Here is a 23338-nt window from a genome sequence, read left to right as displayed (position 1 = left end):
TGGTTTCTAATAAAGTCAGCTATTACATAATACAAAAAGGTATTACATAGTAATTCATTTCAACAGTTTCAGAATAGAAAATGATTGAAAAAAATGAATAAGCCGAATACATTAGGCTCTCTGGATTTTTTTGTTACTGTTTAAGCAACACTCACAAGGTATTTTATTATCATAGGATCTTAGCCCTGGAAAGAATATCAATGACCTCACAGTTCAACTTTTCCTTTTTCTTCCCATTTGCAGATGAATGAATTCTGAGAAAATGACTAAAATATGTTTTCTCCTAATTAAAAAACTTCTATGAATATGTGGTTCTAAAAACATCACTTCACTTTTGAAATTTGTTTTTAAAGGTAATTTGTACAGAAAGTTTGCAATTTCTGGGCAAGTATGGACCTCACCCCTTCCCCACCCACATACCCACGTGAACATAAAATGATTAAACAGTCATCTACCTGAGTTTTTATTCATAAAGAATGTTCATTTGTTTTTGAGCAAGTATTATGAAAAGTTTTGGGTTAGTGAATATTCTATTTATAGTGACTCAAGATAGTAATTAAGACACCTACATCATAGTCACAGCTCAGGCAGAGACACAGGAAACTGCCTCTGCCTATCATCTCTGAGCATAAAACAACAGAGGCTCTTTTCCCATAAGTAGTGTGTGGGAGCCGCGTTACCTACTTGGGTCTTAGGTGGTCCACTCAGAAAACTGCTAGCTAGGATCTGGAACTTCCACGGCTAAGAAGCAGTAGAACATCAAGAGCTCTCAGAGGTGAGCGAGGAGAAGAAAAGGTGTATGTTATGTGGGAGGGCAGGGCCTAAGACAATAGGTTTAGACAAACTGAGGGACCATGGAGGGTAGGGAAAAAGAGACGGGATAAGGACAGGTTTGTTTACCACTGTAAGAGGTGGTCACCAGGCGGACCCCAGAGTCCAAACAAAGTTGAGGGGATGAGTGAAGTCAAATAGTGAACACATCTCAGAAACACACACGCACATTTACGTGCATGCTCAGAAAGACTCAGTGTAGTTGGAATTATCACTTGAATCTGAAGTAAGATTGTCCTTGTGTGTTGAGTGAGTGCTTGGCTGGCTTATGGATGGACCATTTCATTTGGGACTGTACAACTACTTCCTTCTATGGTGAAGGAACAGAGCTAGAGTTAGATGTTCGAGGAAAAAACGTTAGGGGTTATAAGGGAGAAGATGAGCAGAACACAGTTGATCCAAGGATGAGGCTAGGGAGGAGGAGATCTAGAATAGATTTATTTTAGAGAAATTCTCTAACTATATTTGGTGAAAAGTTTTATCCACTTTGGTATTAAAAACTCATAATAGATCCCACTCTAAATAATTTGTTTTATATGCTTATGGTAATTGTATAATGGATGATGTATGCCTATCTCTTGGTATACTTGGCTAGATCATTTATAATGAATATTTTTATTATCTTCTTGAAGCTTATGAGGTTCTATATTATATTATATAGTATATCTTATATATAATATTATATACAATTATCCTATATTATTATAGAAATGCCCTCGACTGACAGAGTGGGATCAAGCAAATAGCAATTTTGTGTAATGAAAACTTATCAACGATGATCTTTTTCTAAAAGTGATACTTTACTGTACATGCAGACTAAAATGTTATTCAGGTTGATTAACTTAGATCAATACTCTTTCTAACCAAGAGAACTCAGCATTAAAGGCCTAACAAAAACACTACCAAGTAGAATGAACTGTTAGAAGTCCTGTGCTTGTTTCAGCAGCACATACACTAAAATGAGAAGTCCTGTAAGACACTTCCCTTCTGTCCTACAAATCTATTTCTTGGGTCATTCCATGTAAAGGCAATGACGCATAATGCTTAATATCATGGACTCCAAATATGTTCTAACCAAATCCTGCTTCCATCCCTCATTACTTGTGTGACTGAATGAGTTACTTAACCTCTCCAAGCCTAGTGAAATAAAGGTAATAATAATAGTTGCCTCATCCAGGTACACTGCTTAGCCCAGTGGACAACATATACCAAATGCTCATTAAACGTCATTATTATTGTGCTACTAATATGACCTTTCTGTGGTTTCTCCTATACCTCTTTATTTATATCTCTGGATTCTCAACCTTGAATTTACTTTGGTGACCTGATTTAGTTCTTACGTTGTTGAAATGACATCTTTTTATTTTATCTTCTGCTCTATAAGAAAATGATATCTTACCAAACCCACCTTGACAACCCAACCTTGATACCTTGGTACTCTTTGACCATTTTACCCTCTGACTTCAATTAATTCTGCTGTACTAAGCAAGTAGAAGAGGCCCAAGTCCTTCTGGTTCACACTATTTGCTGGTAGATGAATGTTTTATTAGCTTTTCCATAATTTATATAATAATAACAACATTTACTATATTCTGCCACAGACCTAGCAGGGAAGCTCTAGATAAAAGGTCTCAGTGGAGATATTTTTGACACAGCTGTGCCATCAGTTATGATTAGCTCACCCTGAAGAATAATCCCAAAATAGGTCATCAATTGTCACTAAATTCCTTGGTCAGGGATTATAGCCCCAACCCAGCATGCCACCTAGCAAATGTCTATACTTGGAAGCAGAAGACAAGAAAAAAAAAGAAGAAGAAGAAGAAAAATGCAATGTTAAAGACCAAAAAAAAAAAAAAAAAAAAGAGAGAGAGAGAGAGGATGTAATGAACCCATGCAAATCTATCACTGCTACTGGGAAAGATTTCTCAAAATGATTGCCACAACAATAGCAACCATTTATCTCTGTCACCTAACCATCCTTTTGTTTGTAGTTTTAGCCACCATTTGTGTATCTTGGATATGTAGACATTACTTTGTAAGAATTCTGCACAATGAGTAGTAGTCAGATAAGCATTCACAGAGGTTTTGTAAAACCACGTTGTTTTATGAATCTCACAAACTTTCTGCTCCAAAGTGGCATGGAATGTGGAGATATAAAAGACAACGTCTAGTATGCTTGCTTCCTAAAACTTTAATGCTCTACAGCTGTGTCAGAGTTTGTACTCTGTGTCACAGAGTGGGTTCTCCAGACTTTGAGATGGAGACTTGTTTTGAGTAGAGGGTGTTTATTAGAGGTCCATACCTATGGAAGGGAGTAGAGGGAAGTAGGGTTGGATGATGGGCCAAATTGAACTATAATAAAAGCCCAAGAAGCTTTGGTCAACTGCTAGAATATATGTCCCAATAAGCTGGCAAACCTGGACTTCATACTTCTGCCTTCATCAGTGGTGGGATATGGACCATCCCAGGAAAGGTGAAGCTTGGCCTTGACAAGGGGAGGCTGTGTAAAGACAACATTCCTGGCAACTGGGCAGCAACTCTCTTCTTGCAAATACAAGCAGTGAATGTCCTGGTCTGCCACTATGGGTTTTCAGACAACTGATCACTTGTGTTCTGAACAGTCTGAATTCAGTTGTTTCTCTCTTTTCACCCTTTCCCCCTTTATACCACTACCACTCCTTCTCCCTTTTCCACCTAGCACACACTTTCAGGGGAGCTAGAGGGCAGGCCCTGTGCTAGTCATCTTGCATAATTCCTTTATTCAGATAAGAGAGGATCCTATTAAGTTCAAGGTCATACATTCAGTACAAAGATACAGCCTAAACCCAGCAGATCCAAGATCTGTCTGTAAATCCCATATATGAGCCACTGAACTAACTATGTTGCCTCCACATGAAGTCACTCAGACACCACATCCATGAAGGTCAGGGTTTTAATCTGGCACGTTTATATGTAGACACAATACTTTTCAAGTCAGTCTGTCAAAAGACATGCTCTGTTTCCTCATTTTACTTTTCACTTCCTTGGTTAGTCAGCAGAAATTTCCATATACATTGCCACAGTTATAAAAAATAAATGACAGTTATCAGAAGTATATTACTGATTTAAAAAAAAAAAAAAGGAAAAGGAAAAGAGAAAAGAAATTTTGGAGTGTGTGCAGTATTTTGCTCATAAAGGATGGCATACATTTCTTGATACTTCAGATAAATTCGCCAGTCTTAAGGACTCTGATGACTATACTAAAAGTCTGAAATCTCTCATATCACTTTTTTGACTGTGTATTCCTGGAGAGCAGTATTCAAAATCTATTATTTCTGTGAATTGAAATTTTCCTATGGAGATGCACTAAATAACCCCCCAACACACACTTTTTTTTTTTTTTTTTTTTTTCCAGTCAGATCTTCCTTTTGCAGATAGGTATCTTCAGCTTCTCTGTTAGCTGGGAGAACCAGAAAACCATAGCCAAGTTTTATAAAACACCTGTCAGCCAGCCTTTCCTCAGAATTAAACTTCTATGGCAGGATCACAGATAATGTGCCTGTGCACCAGGAGACACTCGAGCTAAAGCTATGGAAGAACTGGTCTGTGTTCCATAATTAAACGTCCAGCCATGCCCCCCACCCCAGCCCATTTAGATTGTAGTAGAAAATAGAAAAACCAAGTAAGTTTGGGGCCTTTTCTTCCATTTATATATAAAACGATTTGGAGAGCAGAAGGCATAGAGAACATTTATAGCAACTAAGGTCTGTTTTGTTAAGGCATTATCATAACTCGTTCAATTTTAGAACTCTCTGACACATCTTTTGGCAGAGGGACACACACACACACAAACATAAACATGTAGAATGATCTAATTGTCATTTCCCAAGGTTAGGTCTGTTCTTTTGCACTAACGTTTCACAAGATGGGCCTGGAGCCATTTAGCCACTGCAAGCCAGAAGATCCTGAGACTAGTCACTCACTCGTTTTATAATTTGACATGCAAATAGATAAAAAGGCTTTGCCATTTTATTGGTGGTGAGGAACTTTCACATCAGTATAGTGAAGAATTCATCAGCTACCTGTTATGTACTGTTTCTTCATTGTTTCATATCACTGTCATTAAGCCACTTATTAGTCAAGTTCTCTTCAGCATAAATATAACACCTTAATCCATCCAATTTTAATCCCCATAAAAGATTATTTCATAGAATATCGTTGAGTAGTGTAATCTCTTTCTGTTTTTCCATACTCATGGGCATTTCTAGCATATAAGACAAACATTCTTACTACAGTTATATTAAGATATTAAATAGGAGTACATTAAACTTCTATAAAATTTTTCCTTTGTGTTGCATCTCTGATTTAAGATACCCTTCTGTTAACCACGCGACACAGAATTTGACTGAACGTGCTGGCTACGCTCCTCTCTGTTGCTCCCATTGGAGCTATAGTCATTAGTGTTCTTTCTTCCCTTTCTTCACAGGATGTCCTGATTCTTGGAGGGTCACACAGATAGCTGTCCAATGCAGAAGAATAGAGTTCTCTGCCACTGTAACCAGCCCTCTTCATGCTGGAATTGTAATATACTCAAGCTATTGGTTTCTGAGAATCCATCAATTATCCACTGTTGGAACAGACCAAATCACTTCCGTGGATTAAAACTGTAGAAGTGTAGGCTCCACTCCCCTCCTCCCACCCAACCATATTGAATTAGAATCTCTAGAGATGGAGTCTGGGAATCTGCTTTGTAACAAAGACCTGAGTGACCCTTAGGCATATGAAAATTTGAGAACCATTGAATCATCAGAGGATAGTTAACCTATTTTCAGTCTATGGCTCAATATCAAAGAACTCTTGATAATGTACGGACCCTGGGGACATCTGGTCACAATGGCTCTGTCAGTAGCTATTTTGAAGCATTCCTCCACTCTTATCACTTAAAAGTGAAAGATAAAATATAAAAAGAAAACACCCCAACACAAAGCCTGGTTCAAAAACAAACCAAACATTTCCTTGGACTAGAAAAATTGGAAAGTGTGGCTGAATATAAATGACTTTTGGGCCCCTGAGCCAGAAGCTGGTAGTGGGGGTAGGGGCTCAGTTCCTCTGTTCCAGCTCTACTGCTTGAAGCAAGGGGATGCCTAGGGCCCTGAGCTCATGAAAGAAGCTAAAATTCAGAGTATCCGAATTATGGTTTTATGCAAATTATGGGCTTAGGGAAGCAGAAGGATAAAGAACTGTCCTGTGATCAGAACTAAGCCAAGAGAAAGAAAAACCCAAAATGAAATCAAACCAAACCAGCCAACCAAAAAAACAAAACAAAACAAAAAACCCTCCAACTCATAATGACCCTAAAACTCATATCTAAGACAATTGAAAAAATTGCATTTAAAGGAGGACAACACCATCCACAGTTAACAGAACCATTAATTAAAACAACATCTTCATTTCAGAAAAGCAAGGTTAAGTGCTGATGACTGAAAAATGAAAATAAAAGTAATGTGTGAAAGATGCTAGTTTCAAGGGCCCAGAGAGGAAAACAATCTCCCTATCCGATTCTCTCTCTCCACCCCTACTCCTCAGTGTCCTGTTTTCTCCAAGGTCTTCAGTGACTGCTCAGAATTTACCTCCTGTCATAACAGCCCCGTATCGTAATTCTGTTAACTCACCTCAACAGAATTCAAAGATAATAACAAAGACTTAAAGAGAGAGCAGTATTTCGTTTTTAGAAATAGGGTCACTGAGATGAAATTAATGCTAGAAGCTAAAGCTTAATTCTAAGTTTAAAGTAAAGCAACAACAAAAAGTTCTCCTTGTTCATTGACTAGTCATTAGGCTCATTTATCTCTCTTCTCTAAGACTGAGCGTGCTTCTTGGATGATACTGCAGTATATAGAGCCCAAAAGTGTTTGGTCCATCCTTTGTCTGCAGATGGGGAATGAAGGGTGTTCTGAGCTTTCTCACTGCCAGAGGCCACGTTTTGCATAATGTGCCGCCTCTTTTGTAAGTAGAAACAATACAGGAGTTTTTTTGACTTCTCTGGTGTCAACAATCAACTACATAGGGTCCAATACAAAGGGTCCAATAGCAAATCATGTTTGAAACTGATTGCAGAGCAGGTGACCAGGAGATAAACCGGCTGAGATGACTCAACCATTCAGAAGGCAGCAACATGAATTATCTACCTATAAGTGATGTCTTTTCGTGTGACACATAATAACATCATCCCAGAAAATGGTTTTCATGACCTCTTACTTGTAGGATATCCAGGAATTATCTGCATGAAGGCATTGACAAAAAGATAGTTATGGTGGCTCAGGCTTGATTTTCACATTAAACATGATAAAGACATGTAACACATGATGGGATGTCTACTAAAATATTTTAGAGTTACCTAATTTTTCATGAAAAGTAGTAACAAAAAAATGTTTTTAAAAATTTAAAGGCTCGGTCAGTTTTTATCTTAATCTCAGGTCCTACCACAAAATCTTCAGCTCTGTGATAGTTTTTTGGGGAGTACTTATGTTGTGTGTATATATATATATATATCATATATCACATTGTTCTCAAGTTTAAGAAGCTTGTAGGTAAATACTTTATCATGTTTCATCCTCTGAGTCAAATGGGAAGGATAAAAAGATTGTAGGCAGCTAATGATGTCCAAGAACAGGTTGTAGAAAGAAATTAATAACCCTTTTCTGCTTTCCTTCTACTCTTCCTGTTCTTCCTTTGCTTCCGTCCCTCTTTTCTTTCTATAATTGAAAAATTCATTTGAATCTTCAAATTTTTACTCTATACTAACTAAATGTGTGCCAAGAATATAAAAACAGAAAGGGACAATCCAATTTTATATGGTTTGCTTTCAAGAGGATTATACAAAGCACTGTTTGAACACAGGAGATGCACTAGATTCTGTGTGGAATAATAATGAAAGTTGAGCAAAGAATTTAAGAAATTACCTGAGACCTGGAAGATTAGTATAAGTTTGCCATGCAGAGGAGTAGGGGCAGATAAAGCAGAAGGTGGTCTGTAAAGGAGACACAGGCAAGAGAAAGCATACATTTTCAAGCAATTATAAGGAAGTCAGTTTTGTTCCTTAGTAAAATAATACCATCTTGGTTAATTTTGTGTGTCATTTGGCTAGGTTAGAATTCCCAGGTGTTTGGTCAGACTCTAGTCTATATGCTGCTATGAAGGTGTGTGGATGTGATTATCTTTCATAATGTGGGTGGCCCTTATCCAATCTGTTGAAGGCCTTAAGACCAAAATAGGTTTCTTAGAGAAGACAGAATGCTGGAATTCTTCCTCAAGATTATAACATAATAATGCTGCCTATATTTCTGCCCTATAATCCAGCATGCTGGTCCGCCCTGCAAATTTCAGACTTGAAACAATTGTTTAAAATCTCTTTTCCTCTCTTTCTTCCTTTCTTCCCCTCCCCCGCTTCCTCCTTCCTCCTTCTCTCCCGCCTTCACTCCTATTGGCCTTTTTCTCTGAAAACTCTTTACTGATACAAATACTAATACATTGTGAGTATTGGTTGTGTTCTGCCCATATCCATTGCTTATTTGGTTAACTTCTCATTATAGCCATTTAAGTGAGGTAAAGACAAAGAGAAACTGAGACTTACTTAAAGAAAAACAAAAACAAAAAAACTTGCCTATGACAGCTAGTGATAGAGCTGTGATTTCAGCTGTTTTGTGTGACTCTACCTTCACTTATAATTACTATACTGCTTCTTTAGAATCTAAGCTGTGGAGGGGCACCAGGGTGGCACAGTTGGTTAAGCGTCTGACTCCTGGTTTTGTCTCAGGTCATGATCTTAGGCCATGATCTCAGGTGGTAGGATCCAGCCCCGCATCAGGCTCTGTGCTGACCTCACAGTCTGCTAAATTTTCTCTCACCTTCTCCCTCTGCCCCTCCCTGTCTCTCCCCCCCCCCCCCCTCACACACTCCTCCCCTCAAATAAATAAATCTTAAAAAAAAAAAAAAGATTCTTAGTTGCCAAGAACCAATACATAATATTCAAAAGGGGGACGATATACTCAGTATGATAAAGATCATCTTCCTACAAGATGAAAGATTGGAGACCAAAGAAATTGTTTAAAAATCATGAGTTAGTCTTTTTGACAAAACTTTCCAAAGCACTGAAGGTCCCATTTGACGGCTCTCAGTCATGTGATTGCCAGGTAGCTTCTCTTTAGCATATTCCGTATGCTTCTCTTTTCTAAAATCATTTGGCCTGATTGTTGACTGACTCTAAAGCCACTGTCTTCTTCCTCAATACCTTTATATTGCAAAAATGATTTTGGAAAAGAAAGCCTTTCTTTTTTTTTTTTTTTAATTTTATTTATTTATTTGACAGAGATCACAAGCAGGCAGAGAGGCAAGCAGAGAGGGAGGGGGGAAGCACGCTCCCTGCTGAGCAGAGAGCCTGATGCAGGGCTTTGTCGCAGGAATCTGGGATCATGACTGGAGCAGAAGCCAGAGGCTTTAACCCACTGAGCCACCCAGGTGCCCCAAAAGAAAGCCATTCTTGAGAGATCAAAATGACTATAATGGGATTGGCCATGCACAGAAGTGTGTGTATATGTTTTCAGTGAGTATTAACATTAACAAGTAAATAATAACACTTATAGCAAGGTATTTAGTTCTGCTAATGCAGCCACAGACCCTGCCCTCCACAGGTTATAATCTAGTAAAACATGTTCAAAAGTAATTACAAGTACAAGAAGTATCTAATGAGAATTGGATATAGTAGTCTATTATTAAAAAGAGACCACCGCATCTTCTGTAGTTAAAAATTAAGAAATCAAGAAGATATTTTCAGTATAACTAAGATTTAAACTTTTTTTTTCCCCTGTGATTTTGGTGTCTTTAACCCAGAGTGGTTATTTCTTTTGCCTATTTCATTGCTCCCCAGACAATAGGAAAGGCTTTGACACTTCATAGCATTCAGTTCTTTAGATTCCCATCTCTGGTGATCTGTTCTTCTACTTCCTCATTTTCCCTTCTTCCTTCTTCTTCTCACACTCATCTTACTTTGGCTGTCACTGCCAGATTCTTCCCACTCCTCTGTTGCATGGATAGGGAGACGATGTTACATAGAGTCAGAGGATGTGTTCTAGAGTCCCAGCACCACCACTTACTTCCATTACAACCTTGACACAGCCTATAAGAGATTCATGATGGTCAGTCTTTGATATATATTTTAAGAGCTCAATTAATATTCATTCTTTTAAAATCTTTTGGTGGTTTCCCTTTGCACACTGGATAAATTTTCAAGTGACTTAGTATTTTAGTATTTAGTGTGAAAAGGAATGACTTAAGCAGTTTGGTCCTAACCTATTGACTTTAGTCATCTTGGGCTGTTACAACAGAATACCACAGAGTGGATAGTTTATAAATAACAAATTTATGTCTCGTGATTCTGAAGGTATAATGAGCAAGATGAAGGCACAGATGGTTTTGGTGTCTACTGAGAATCTGCTTCCTCATTGATGGATGACTCCTTTCACTGTGTCCACATGTGGTAAAAAGGAGAAAGGAGATCCCTATGATCTCTCCTATATTTAAGGGCACTAATTACATTCATGAGAGCTCCACCCTTATTACTTAATCACTTTCCAACCCTTCACCTCCAAATACTATCACATTGGGGATTAGGTTTCAACAGATGAATTTTGAGGGGAAATAAACAGTCTAGAGACTTCTAGTCATTGCCCTGGGCCACTTTGATCAAGGACCTTCTGCTAAATGAAGACTAGTCCATTTATTGTCCTAACAGGAAATCATTTTTCCCCATCAACTTTGGTTCTTTATCAAATAAACAGAGGTCTAAAGTTCATGCAACTTGGGAGATCTTTAAGAAGGATCAGAAGGAGGGAGGGGGGGAAATTATGAATACAACATAGAGTACAGATTTGGAGAGGGACCCATGCACCTTAAAGTTCATTTGCTTCCTACTCAGTCTTCCTCTGCCCATTGCACCTTTTGATCAGATACATCCTTTCCCTTTTCTCTGCTTATTAAATATAATCTATTGTCAACTGAAATAGTACCTCATCTCTGAAGACTGCCAAGTGTTTCACGCCCACTGCAGTATTTTTCCTCCTCTGAATTCTTCTAGCACTTATTATCTGCGCTCTTAACTTAGACTGCATTGCATACTGACTTACACAGTTACTTACGTTGATATGTGTATGTGAATTTACAAGATGTCTAATTTGATTACTGATTCCCTGGGAATTGGTTCTGTTCCAACTCCCACCCCACCCCAACTTAGTGTTTTGTGTAGGTAGGTGCTCACTATTTTGTTTGTTGATTCATATCAAAGATATTTCCAAGATTTTTTTTTTTTTTAGTGGAAAGAGAGTACAAAATGTTTTTGTTTTATTTAAATGTAATTTGCTCCAATTATAATTCCAAAGGCACCAAACCCACCCAATTAAGATTAAATAAAGTTCTTTTTATTTACATGTCATATAAAATGTGTTAAGTAAACTAAATTGGTATATACAATAGATTTCTTCTAAAAATTAACACTGAGGATAATTATGGGGCATCTGCCTTTCATTTTTTGTTACATTTCAGTACGTTTATATGAGGATAATTTTCTCAAATTTTTTACTAAACAATCAGCTCAATGCATTTTATAGTGTCTTTTCCTAAAGAAGTCTACTTTGAAAATAGTGTTAGCCATATGAAAGAGGGTGTATTTCTAAATGAAGTGTCATTAAAAGCGGCAAGAAGGAGAGCATTTATGCACCATGTCTTAAACCATCCTTCCTTCATTTGTACTGCTGTGGAAGTATATTCCTTAAGCCCTTGATGTGACTATATCAGCAAAATATAATAAATTAACATGAGTAATCCTCGACTTTTATTATACTGTATCTTTTCACATGAAAAGCATATAAGTAGGCATGAAATACCATGAATTTTCTACCCCTAACTGCATTATATAAAGAGCTGTCGTAGGCATATGAAGTGCTTTTAATCTGAATGAACTTCATTAGCTCTGGATTTAGTTGTGCATTCAGGGTACAAGTTGAAAGGCCTACCTGTTTGCTCAGGCTCTTCTTAGAGTTTGCCTGAGCAACGCAGAAGGAATATAGTCAGATGGGACAGAGGTAGTTAAAGAAATAATTAGAAGAAGAAGCCCTTTTGAACATTGGCAGGAATCTATTTAACGCAAGAGGCATTTCCTCTAGAACTGATCAGGAATTGTCTTCTGGGAGCTTCTAGTCAGACCTTCAGGAGAGTCTCTATTACCTTTGGACCATGAGGGACCCAAGGCCAGGGGAAATGTGTGGGAGCATGTGGGGTCCAGGAGAGATGGGAAAGGCACCCCCAGCACGACAAGAACCAAGGACAGGTCTCAAGGGCCTGCTTGGGGCAAGGCATGACCCTAGCCATTGTACACATAATATTTAAGCCTCACAACAACCTGGCGAGGTTGGACATGGTCACTTTCCTCATTCTACAGACGTCCTCTGAAAGTCAGAGAGGTGAACTGACTTGCCCAGGGCTACAGCATTAGGTGCAGGCAGAGTGGAGATGCGAAGCCAGACAGTCTGGCTCCGGAGGTGCTCTGTAGCCCCTCTGGATGCGGAGTACCCAGGACAAATAAGTGATGAAAAAGACAAGAACTCTATGTTAAAGAAGTTACATTTGATTGAGGGATGGCTATTAATCTAAAAGCAGAATGATGCATTCCTATTAATATACTATGTAAGCACTGTTACAAGTAAAGGCAAATTAAAGATAAAAGATATACAAAGATAAAATAAAGATACTGTTCACATGGAAGAACAACTCTGCTCACCTACACATGGTCCTGTGGCCTCCAGTAGCTGCAGAGTGCTGCCCGGCCAAGCACAGGCATGTGAGATGTACATACATACAAGGGTGGTGGTGGGGGAGATGCACAGTCGGGGGCAATTACTGTTTTTAAAGAATTCCTAATCCGACAGTGAGTCGTTCATGTAAAAAAATAATTATGTGACAGATCAGAATAAGTCCTGGGAGACGTGAATTGAAGCCTAGAGCAACAGGAGTTTTACTAATGATGATAGTCAGGAAGGACATCCTGGAGGAGGTGATGAGGTTTAGACATGGAGTTGGTAGCATCTCATTCTATATTAATGGGAGGAAGAGGAGGAACACCAGGCAGAGTAAGAGCAGAAGCAAAGTGAAGGAGATGGCTGTCCAGCACGTACTCAGTGCTTCTGTAAGGCCCAGTGTAAACGGCTGTCAGAACAGCACCCACGCAAGTGGGGGGCAAGTGTGAAAAGGTAAGTAAGGGGTGGGAGATCAAAATCATGCCATGCTGCAAAGGCATTATAATGCCTCGCCAATGCCTTGTGTCTTTTATTGGAAACTATGGGGTTTACCTGGGGTTCTCCTGTCAGGAGGCTGCTTGCTCAGAGAAGTGCTGTGGAAAGACTCCTGGTAAGGAGTAACAGGAAAGGTGGAAGGCCAGAGACAAAGTGAACCAGCTCCCACGTTAACATACTGATTTAAATGAGAAGCAGCGATAGCTTGAATTCAGTAAAGGATGGGAGTAATATAGAGTATGGAATAGAAAGTTAAATAGCCCGGTGGTTCTTTTCCACTTTAAAAGCACACAGGAAATAAACACAGAGAATCTCACCTTCTGTATCAGCCCAGCTGAACTAGGGGAAATGTTCTCCCATTAGACTTGATGGACAGTTGGTTCACTCGGCCCAATGCAGCATTAGGTGTTCTTCCCACGAAAATCTCACCAACTAATAAAATAAATTGTGATAGATGAAGGAATCACACCATTCCTTTTCAAATTCTATGTCAAAGAACAGGTCAGAGTCAAACATACTCTGGTAGGTCAATGTTGGTATTTCTTGTGCATTTAAATACTTCTCTGTTATTTGCAGAAATGTGATGTCTTTTAAATAATGATCTTATTAAACGGCTCTTATTGGGACATATACAAACTCCAACAGTTTTTGGTGATGATTAACTGAGTTTTACATAATATATGTAACGGTGTCTGACATATAGTAAGTGCTAGAAAACTATAAGCTATTATCATCATTATCATTTTTATTTGCAGTAGTAAGGTTAGTGTCCCTGGGTTAGGATGTTTAGTCTGATTTATTGCGTTCCTATGATCAGCTACAGATGTTTGCAAGGTGGCTAGCCCGGGTTTTAGATACAGTGCAGTGTTGATCAGTGGTGCTAACTAGAATCCACTGAGATTCTCCAGCATCTACCATCAGTGACTTAACCACCTTCGCAATACAGAAACCCAGAAGCTTGTTTAACAAGTTTATTTTCACAGGTGAACATTTGCAAATATGAATATGACTTTAATTAGAAAAAACAACACGATAAGGATACTCAGCACTGTGATCCACAATAAAAGCAAATCCTGCTGTCTTCAAGCCAGTGGGTGTTATCCTTGCCTAAGAACCCTAGGATCGTGCCCTTAATTAGCTAATTATTTAGAAATTAGAAAGGAATCACTTAACAAGGAACACACACCCCATGATACAAGTGACATGAGTGGTGAGTAAATTTACTTTCAAGAATTAATAAAGAGTGTCAATGAACTACATATGGTATTCATGTGTAATTAAAAACAAATTACAGTGTAGAGAAACATGAAACATGCTAGTAAATTAATCTCCTCAATTAAACAAAAAAATCTCCCAAAATTTTGATAGAAAACATATGTATTTTCTGCATGAAATATGGAAATGATTTCCCTCTGTCTGACTTAATGTTTGTTTAAAAGAATCAACAAGATTGCAGCCATATATGGGGACTATTTCACTGACACGTGAGCAAGAAGACCTTGAACAACAACACCAGAAAACAAGCCCCTCCTCATTTGCTTTGGCAGCGTTCCCCCCACCCCCCACTAATTAAACACGGTATAGTGGAACAAGTAAAAATAATCTACCGTGAATACTACTCCACCTTTTTTTTTTTTTTTAGTTTTCTATACAATAATAAATACAACATTCCAGATGTATAACAGGAAGCACAATCACTTAGATTTATGAGGTACTTCCCCACCTCCATTTCCTTGCAAAAGAGAGAATCCTGGACCTGGTGGGTTGTGCTCTCCTGGAAAGCAATCCCAGTTTATACTCTGTGAAACTCAAGGTAAACCTCAATTAGCAATGAAATACTGCAAACCTCACTGTTGAAGAATAGTGGGACTCTAACCAAGTAATAAGGGTAACACTCCAGGGAAAATGCAATAGATCCCCAAATTCTCTATGTTATACTCAGTGGAATTTATTTGAACCTCATCTTACTAATTTTGACATCATCTGGGTTGTCCTGCATTTATCTGTTTGATGGCTAAGCTGGTTGCTAATTTCATAACCTTTATCATTCTTCTCTTCCAAAATAAGCAACCCTATAAGAATACAAAAAGGAAAAACATAAAAATAAGAGGAGGTTGATGGGGGGAAGGAAAAATCAGAATAAATAATAGAAGGTAGAGCCAAGTATAAAATTAATGCACAAATAATTTAATTCCTCACATGATTTATTAGAAATTGGCTATGCATTTGCCTCTGGGCTTCCTAAGAATCAACCCAAAGACAGAAATATGGTCAGTTACTCAACACACAATTCAAAAATGAATTTTTTCACATGCAGAAAAATGAGGGTTTTCACGTGCAGAAAGAACACGTGTAGGATAGTTAACAATGTGCCAAGGTATAAAAGAAGCCAATTAATGTGAACCATGTGTGCCCAGCATCTTTACAATAAATCTAAAGACAGGTTCTCCCAGACTTTTTAAAAAAATGTTTCAGTATGGCCTGCTGTCCTAAGCCTACATACCAGTCAAAATAATCTCGTTTAGTTTTCCATGACTTGGATTATTCCAAGGACATCATTTGGATTTTGGAAAGGCTAAAAATATTTTAATTAGTAGCTCTTGAAGTGTGGTCCCCAGACCAGCAACATTAGCATCACCTGGGAACTTACTAGAAACACAAATGTTTAGGTTCCACCTCAGACCTTCTGCATAAGAAATTCTGGGAGTGAGGCCCAGCAATTAATCTATTAAATTGCACGTTGGAGAAAGATAACAAGGTGAATTTATAGTTGAAAAAGGCAAATAAAACATGTTTATACAACATATAGCTTTTAGTGTTTCTGGAATATATACTATGAAACGAATGACTTGGTCAAAGGAAACTGAATGAACAGAGGAAAGAATTTATGAATTTAGAGGGTGTTTCAGAAAAAGAGTTGTTATTTTAGGAAATCTTAAGTACTTAGTAGAGAAGGTGAGGAATGGAGTGATAAAAAGACTGTGAAGGGGGATAGGTTAGGTGACTCATAACAAAACTATGTGATCCTGAGTGTAGTTGGTTCTGCTTTTGCATGAAACAAAAATACACAACACCAACAGCTGTATTTTAAAAGATTGCATCTGCTCAACCATAGCAGAGTCAGTCATGACTTCAGTATTCTGAGAAATGCTTCATGAAATTGGGTGTGTTGATTTGCAGTTCTATATGTTCAAAGGGAGAAAACCAGCCACGGAAGTTCAGAAATACTCCATTGCTTTGTCAATGGTCATTATTGTCATTATCATAATTATTATTATAAATATATAATTATATTGTCATTATAATTATATATGTATATTCATATATTACACACACACACACATATTGAATTTAAAATATAAAATTCAAACATAAGTGCCATGGGCTGAATTATTTTCCCCCAAATTCATATATTGAAGCTCTTACCCCCAAATATTATGAGTTTTGGAAATAAGGCCTTTGGGAGGTAACTAGGTTTAGATGAGGTCTTGAGGCTGGGGTCCTCACGAGGAGCTTAGTGCCCTAATGAAAAGAGAAACAAAGGTCACCCTTCACCCTCTCTCTCTCCCTCCTCCCCTTCCCACTTTCTTCCTCTACCTCCCTGCTTGCCTTTCTCCCTTTCTCATTCTTCCTCCCTCCCTGCTTTCCTTCCTCCCTCATCTGCCACCAGGTGAGGAACAGCAAGAAAGCAGGCATCTACAAGTCAGGAAGAGAGCTTTTAACAGAAGCCAACCATGCTGGCACCTTGATCTTGGACTTCTAGCCTCCAAAACTAGAAGGTAATAACCGTTTGTTGTTTAAGCCAAGCAGTCTTTTGAATTTTGTTATGGCAGCTCTAGCTGACTAAGATAATAAGTTTGAAACAAATTGATTTTAGTCCTTTAAAATTTAGGAGGAATTTTTAGTCCTTCAGAGATTTGTGATGTAATCTTCCAATTACTAATCTCTGATAATTGAAGTGATTATTGGAGGCTTTGTTTCAGACAGTAAGGCACACCAGGTACTCTGCCAGGTCTTCCTGCCATTGTGGAAAAATTGGACATTGCATAAAATACATCTGACTCGTGGTCAGATTTGGCCCATGGCTGTAGGTGGCCAGTCCCTTCTCTAGAACATTGAAAACTAATGATCACGTAGTACATCATTTTTGTAAAACTCCATAGCAGCCAAATCTAAATAACACATTTTGTTGTGATGAAACTAGTTTTAAAAGGATTTGGTAAACACAAAATTCAATGTAGCGATTACCTCCTCTGATTCCTCTAGAGGAAAAGGAATGGGAAAATAGGAACAGATGAAACACCTTTAGTAACTCTAGTTCTTAGATTGTGTGGTAGAATCGTGAGGATCTTTTCTTACTGTGCTTCCTAAGTCACATAGATGTTTCATATGTTCTTTTTATATTTCATATTTTACATAATTACAAATATCACTGCATCCCTAAATGATTTAGTTTTCTAGAAGCGACTCTACTTAGTAGTTAGGTCACTGGTTCTCCATGACATCATGTTTCTCACCACCAAAGGACCAGTTGTGAAGCCTTTCAGGGGAAATACATGAATAAATTAATTTAGACAGACTTACATAGGCAATTATGAATCTCTTTAACATGTATAAATATTGTATATATACATATCACCATAAAAATTTTAAAATTTGGCATACGGGATAAAGTAATCTGTTTCCTGAAGTTTAAAACAGTTCATAAGATCATGTTTATATGAATCAGAGACAAAGGCTCAATGGCTCTATTGTATAGCAGGGATAGTTATAACGTCTGTCAACCGTATGTATATATTTTCTAAATATACACATTACGCAAAGAAATTATAAAACCTCAAAACTATAGTTCACCTAAAATAAATATGGCATTGTATACAGGGTGTTGGCCTGGTGCTAAGTAATTATGGGAAATAACCTGAATGTGATCCTTAAGTTATACAGGCTTATATCAGGTTTCTGCAAAAATCATATAAAATTCCTCTTTCTAAGGGTCTGCAGGGGAAACACAGAATATTAATTTCATGGAGTTCCATTCCAGTATTTCTGTAAGAATTATATGTCTGGATAAGGCAGTTACTACATACTGCACTAATATAGTTGAAAACATTCCATGAATTGAATAAGAATATTTCCATCCAAAAAGTGCCAAATAACAGGTCACCTCAAGTGAATGGAGAAAGGTATAATTATGGGTGCATTTAATACCTGTAATGAATTCAACTTTGAAAGCTTTCCATTGTTTATATGTCATATACTGGTTATAAATAAAATTTTAAAAGGTATAGCACAAAGAGAACATTAAAACTTCAAAGATTATATATATATACATATATACTGTATTTGTTATGTTGCGATGACATACTGTATTATTCAGTTATATGAGATCTTGACTGCCAAGCAAAATATATTTGTCCAATCTCAAACTATGGATTTTTATTTTCTTTTCTGTTCACATCATTTGGATTTAAGCTAGCATTTATAACTATTAGAGCCTGATGGATGATTAGAAAAAGACTTAGAAAAAAATGTTCACATACTATAAGTTAAAATATGAGATTTTGAAAGAAAAAAAATCACTACTTTATAATAAATTAAGGTGATAAAAAGAATGTCCATTAAGATTTCATGGAAAAAGTGAAGTAATACTACTTTATGTTATTCAGATAAACTTAACATATTTCATGAGCAATGTTTTAACTTCTAAAAAAATTGTAAAAGTAAACTTTTGGGTAGTGTTGTAGATCCCCAAAGGCAAATTTTTTAACGTTTAAGTGCCAATGATATTTAAGAATTGGAATGAATAGCGTGGTAGGTGTCTTTCAAGTTATGATAACAACCTGTGTAATAGTCTCTGAATTTTCAGCCATTTTCTTGGATTTGCTCATTATTGATTATGTTGCACATTGCTAAGAATATTAGAGTAAATGGACTTTTTATGTATTTATTCACTCACTAAAAAGCAAGATTTAGCAATTACACAGTAAGTGTTTAGAATGTATTGGTCACATAGATGAAAAGATAAATAAAAAATCTGGAGAATAATATAGTCTGTTAAAAGAATATGTTTTTAAAACTTAATTGTCTTTCACTGTAAAAAATGCAAAACTCTGAGTTCTATTAAGTATACTTTCATATTGAAATATCATTTTACTTCCTTAATAGCCAGGTTTTATTTTCCCCATCTCTTCTTACACGACAATCAAAATGACATTTTGTGTATTGTACCTTGACTGGTGTATGTTGCCTTTTTTCATGGATATATTTGTAGTATATATTATTTCTAACCATCTAAGATAAAAAATATTTTATTTAGAAAATTGACACATGCTCAGTGAAGAGGATTGATGAACAGTGAACTACACAGATTATACTAGATATCCTCTAGATTTCCACCATAAATAAATGATTCCTGCTAATATATTGGCATATCTGCTTCCAGATACAGATTCAGATACAAGTATGGGTCTGGGTATGGGGATTATAATTCTATATAATATATATGTAATAGAGTGTGAACCACAGTGTGGTCCACAGAACAGCAGCCTTAGCATAACCTGGGAACTTGTCAGAGAGGTAGAAGCTCATGCCGCACTACATACTTACTGAATCAGAACCTGCATTTTAACATTTCTCTGATTTTTGTACTGATTAAAATTTGAGAAAACACCACCCTAGATGACTTTGGGAGCCTGCAGATACACCAAGTCGAGTAGATGAATCAGGGCCAACTTACTCATTAGAATAGACAGTGGCTAGAACCCACGATAATTTACAGGGTCTGTGAAATTGTTAAAAATAAAAATTAACAAAAATGGTTAAGAATAAAAATTTAAAGAAAATTAAATAAGAATTTTAAAATAAACTTTTAAGTAGAAGAAAATATTTTAACACATGATCTTAATATATTCAGCTTTATACAAGTGCAACTGTAAAATATAATTTTTCATACAATATTTTTAATGGAGGAAGGCACCCAGGAAGACAAAATTTCCTAGGGCCCACAAAAGTCATAATGTAGCCTTGTGATGATATTTTTCATCTTTCTAATTAAGTATTTAGAATAATTAGGGTAACTAATTATTGGTAACTCACCAGAATAAATGTATATGCAAATTCAAAAATCTTAGAAGAACTAGGAATGGTTCACTTCTAAACCAGAAGGAGCCCTAGAAATCAGAGGATAAAGTCCAATTATGAAGATAAAAGAAAATATGTATTTATCTGATGACAGATTACACTGATGATAATTTTCCTTGTTATGTTTCATTTTAGCCTTGTTATTTTTAAGCTGGGACCTGATGTGTAAAAATTTAGTAATATCTATGACCAGTGGGGTAATATTTTTGATAGTGAAAGCTGAAGGTGTACAGGCAATTTTCTCTGCTCTTCCTTTTTATATTTCAAATAAACTATATAGAAATGAGTTTGTTTATTCATCTAAGTTCACTTCACTTTCAAGTCCCCAGACTTAAAATTTTGACACTGAACAGGGGAAATTTCTTTAGCATCCATTAGCAAGCAGTTGAACATGTTTGGACGGCAGCCTCCTACCCAAGTACCCTTTACATTATATGAGATAGCGCATTCGTTGCCAAACGTACGTTTTAGAAATCAAATAAATTTTAGCGTAAAGCTGGTTAATGAAACTAGCAAATTTAGACTTGTTTAAATGTCAGTATAATATTAAGTACCATAAGCTGCATGCCAAGCAGTTAAAATTGTTTTTGGAAGGATATGAAATTAATTGTTAGAAAGAGAATTTAGTGACTTAAAGTACTCCACAATCAGTGTTATCATTTAATGCATCTTTTGGCAATTATTAAACCCTTGGGAACAGCATGAATATCCTTATCAAGTCTGGAAAGACACTAATGGGGAGGAGAATGGAGTGATGCTTGCATTTACATGTGGGCCTGAGCCCAGAGAAAAGTGAAGGGGGAAAAAAAAACCATAAAAACACCCTCGGGCTCAGTGCCCTGGGCAGATACATTGTGCAGCCACCAGAATTTCCAATCACACCATTTCCTGCATTAATCCAGTGTTTTATTCCTTTTCTTCCTTTTGTATTTTTGGATGCTTGTCAGTTTTAAGGATAGACAGACATTTTTAAATCCCCGTGCATCATTTACTTCGTAGATTATTTACTCAAATTCATGATTAATAAGAAAGTCATATTAAGGCCAAAAATGTGTTGGAGAGTTTGGGTTGGTTGAATTTATAAGTTCTTAATGACAACAATAGAAGAAAACAAGTATTAAGCACTTACTGCTAGGCATTGTTCTAAGCATTTTATTATTTTATTTAATCCTCAAAGGATCTTAAAAGAGATTTACTATTTTTGTCTCCTCTTTACAGATGAGGAGACTGAGGCAAGGTGAAATTCAATAACCATCTGTTTGTTTTTTAAGATTTTATTTATTTATTTATTTATTTGTCAGAGAGAGAGAGAGCACAAGCAGGCAGAGTTGCAGGCAGAGGCAGAGAGAGAAGCAGGCTCCTCACTGAGCAAGGAGCCGGATATGGGACTCGATCCCAGGACCCTGGGATCATGACCTGAGCCAAAGGCAGCGGCTTAACCAACTGAGCCACCCAGGCGTCCCAGTAACCATTTCAGTTTTAACTTGATGGGAAACCATCTCAAATACCTACTTTCCTGGCTTGGGAAATGCAGCTGTTGGATATAATTGTGCTTTTATGTCTCAGTATCGAAAATACCTCAGTTATCGTGTAACAGAAACACGAATTGTACTGAGACTATCCGCAGACAAAGGAAGTTATTGGCAGGACCAAGTCCAGAGTTTTGTTTGTTTTGTTTTATTTTGCCTTTGCTTTTAGTTCTGATTTTCTAGTGTCCAATTGAATTCTCAATCTAAAAATTTGATTAAAGAAGGAAAAAACCTTTTCCGATACTTGAAGAATCTGAGCGGTATCCACCTAATCGAGGTGAGTCAAATGTTGAATGAGGGCAAGATTACACCTCACTTGGATAGAGGTGAGAGGTGGGTTCCAGGGCTGTTCCATGGATGTAAAGGGAAGAGGCGAGAATGTCTGCCCTTGAAATGTTTGAGAAACAGCAGTTTGTGCCAGAGAATACTTCCCTCCACATTCTACGTCTGCCGTTAACCACATTCACACCATCACCTACTAACCAGCAACATGAGACCAGAATCCTAGGATTTCTTCACAAAACTAGAAGGGAGGGCCTTGGCTGATTGCTTAGCCAAAAATGGGCCATCAGAAGAGCTTGAAATAGTCACTGCCCCAGTTAAATAACCTAAGCTACCAGGTTTGCCAGCTTGAATTAATATTTGCTCCAATGTTTTAATTTATGACTACATCACATAGGTCATGTTTTTAAGTGTTCCTGTGAAAACCACGGCAGGGTTATATTATTGCACTGGTATAATCACAAAGTCTGTGCTTTTAAGGAGTGCATGTACTGTGATTAAGCTAAGTAAGAATTATATAATTTAGGACAAGAAATGATTTTTTTTTGATAGACCATGGAAGTAAACGATGGACTTAGGTGAGGTTGAGAAGTTCCAGAAAATTCTGTTCCTGCTAGGTCTATCTTCCACTGAAAGTTCCATGTGTCTCCTTTTTGTGAAGGCTCTGGATGTGACTGCTGAGAGAGAATTAAGACAAGAAAAAGGGAAAGAATTCCTGTTAGCTGAGCATCTTCTACCAGCTATGCACAGGAACAGTGAAGGTTCCGTAAATCCTCACATGAACCAAAAGGGAGGTGCTGTCATCTTTCAGAGGTGAAGAAAATAAATTTCATAGTGAAGCTAAATAACTTGTAAGTTCACAGTGCTGTTAGGTAGTAGAAACAGGATTCAAACTCAGGTCTCTTTGTATCCTAAGGTTTATATACACTTATGTACTCTTTAGAGCTGTAGTTTAAATAATAAATCAACTAGTATATCAACTAGCTTAGCTACCTAGCAAAATCCAGGAAAAATGGTCATGGACAAGGCAGATAAATTTTGGTCACTAAGGGATAAAAAGGATAGAGAGGAAGGGAGACAGTCATGGACTTGGTATTAAGTTTTCAACTACACTTAGAAAAAGCTGTTACAGATTTCCCTCCTCAAAGGAAAATACTTTTATTTTTTCTGGAATGCCAATGCATGCCAATTCAACTTTGGCTCATATTACTATGAAAATACTATGGGTACACTACA

General features: G+C 37.1%; 1 long non-coding RNA gene across 8 annotated transcripts in view; it reads right to left on the bottom strand.

The window, feature by feature from the left end:
- LOC131830430 (uncharacterized) overlaps positions 1-23338 on the bottom strand; it is a 66529-nt gene that overhangs the window by 38474 nt on the left and 4717 nt on the right. For 2 of the 8 annotated variants that reach the window (XR_009353157.1, XR_009353158.1), the window contains 5 exons: positions 20247-20320; positions 19888-19932; positions 16578-16673; positions 13469-13583; positions 9217-9985 (listed from right to left, as the gene is read on the bottom strand). This is a non-coding gene — a long non-coding RNA (uncharacterized LOC131830430). Of the gene's footprint in view, positions 1-7772; positions 7841-9216; positions 9986-13468; positions 13584-15119; positions 15224-16577; positions 16674-19887; positions 19933-20246; positions 20321-23338 lie in introns of those variants that run through there. The other 6 variants (XR_009353153.1, XR_009353154.1, XR_009353156.1 and 3 more) reach the window with 5 other exon arrangements.

This window comes from Mustela lutreola, chromosome 4, assembly GCF_030435805.1.
Source record: "Mustela lutreola isolate mMusLut2 chromosome 4, mMusLut2.pri, whole genome shotgun sequence".
In the NCBI taxonomy this organism is placed as follows: domain Eukaryota; kingdom Metazoa; phylum Chordata; class Mammalia; order Carnivora; family Mustelidae; genus Mustela; species Mustela lutreola.
This window is presented reverse-complemented; position numbering and strand designations above follow the sequence as displayed.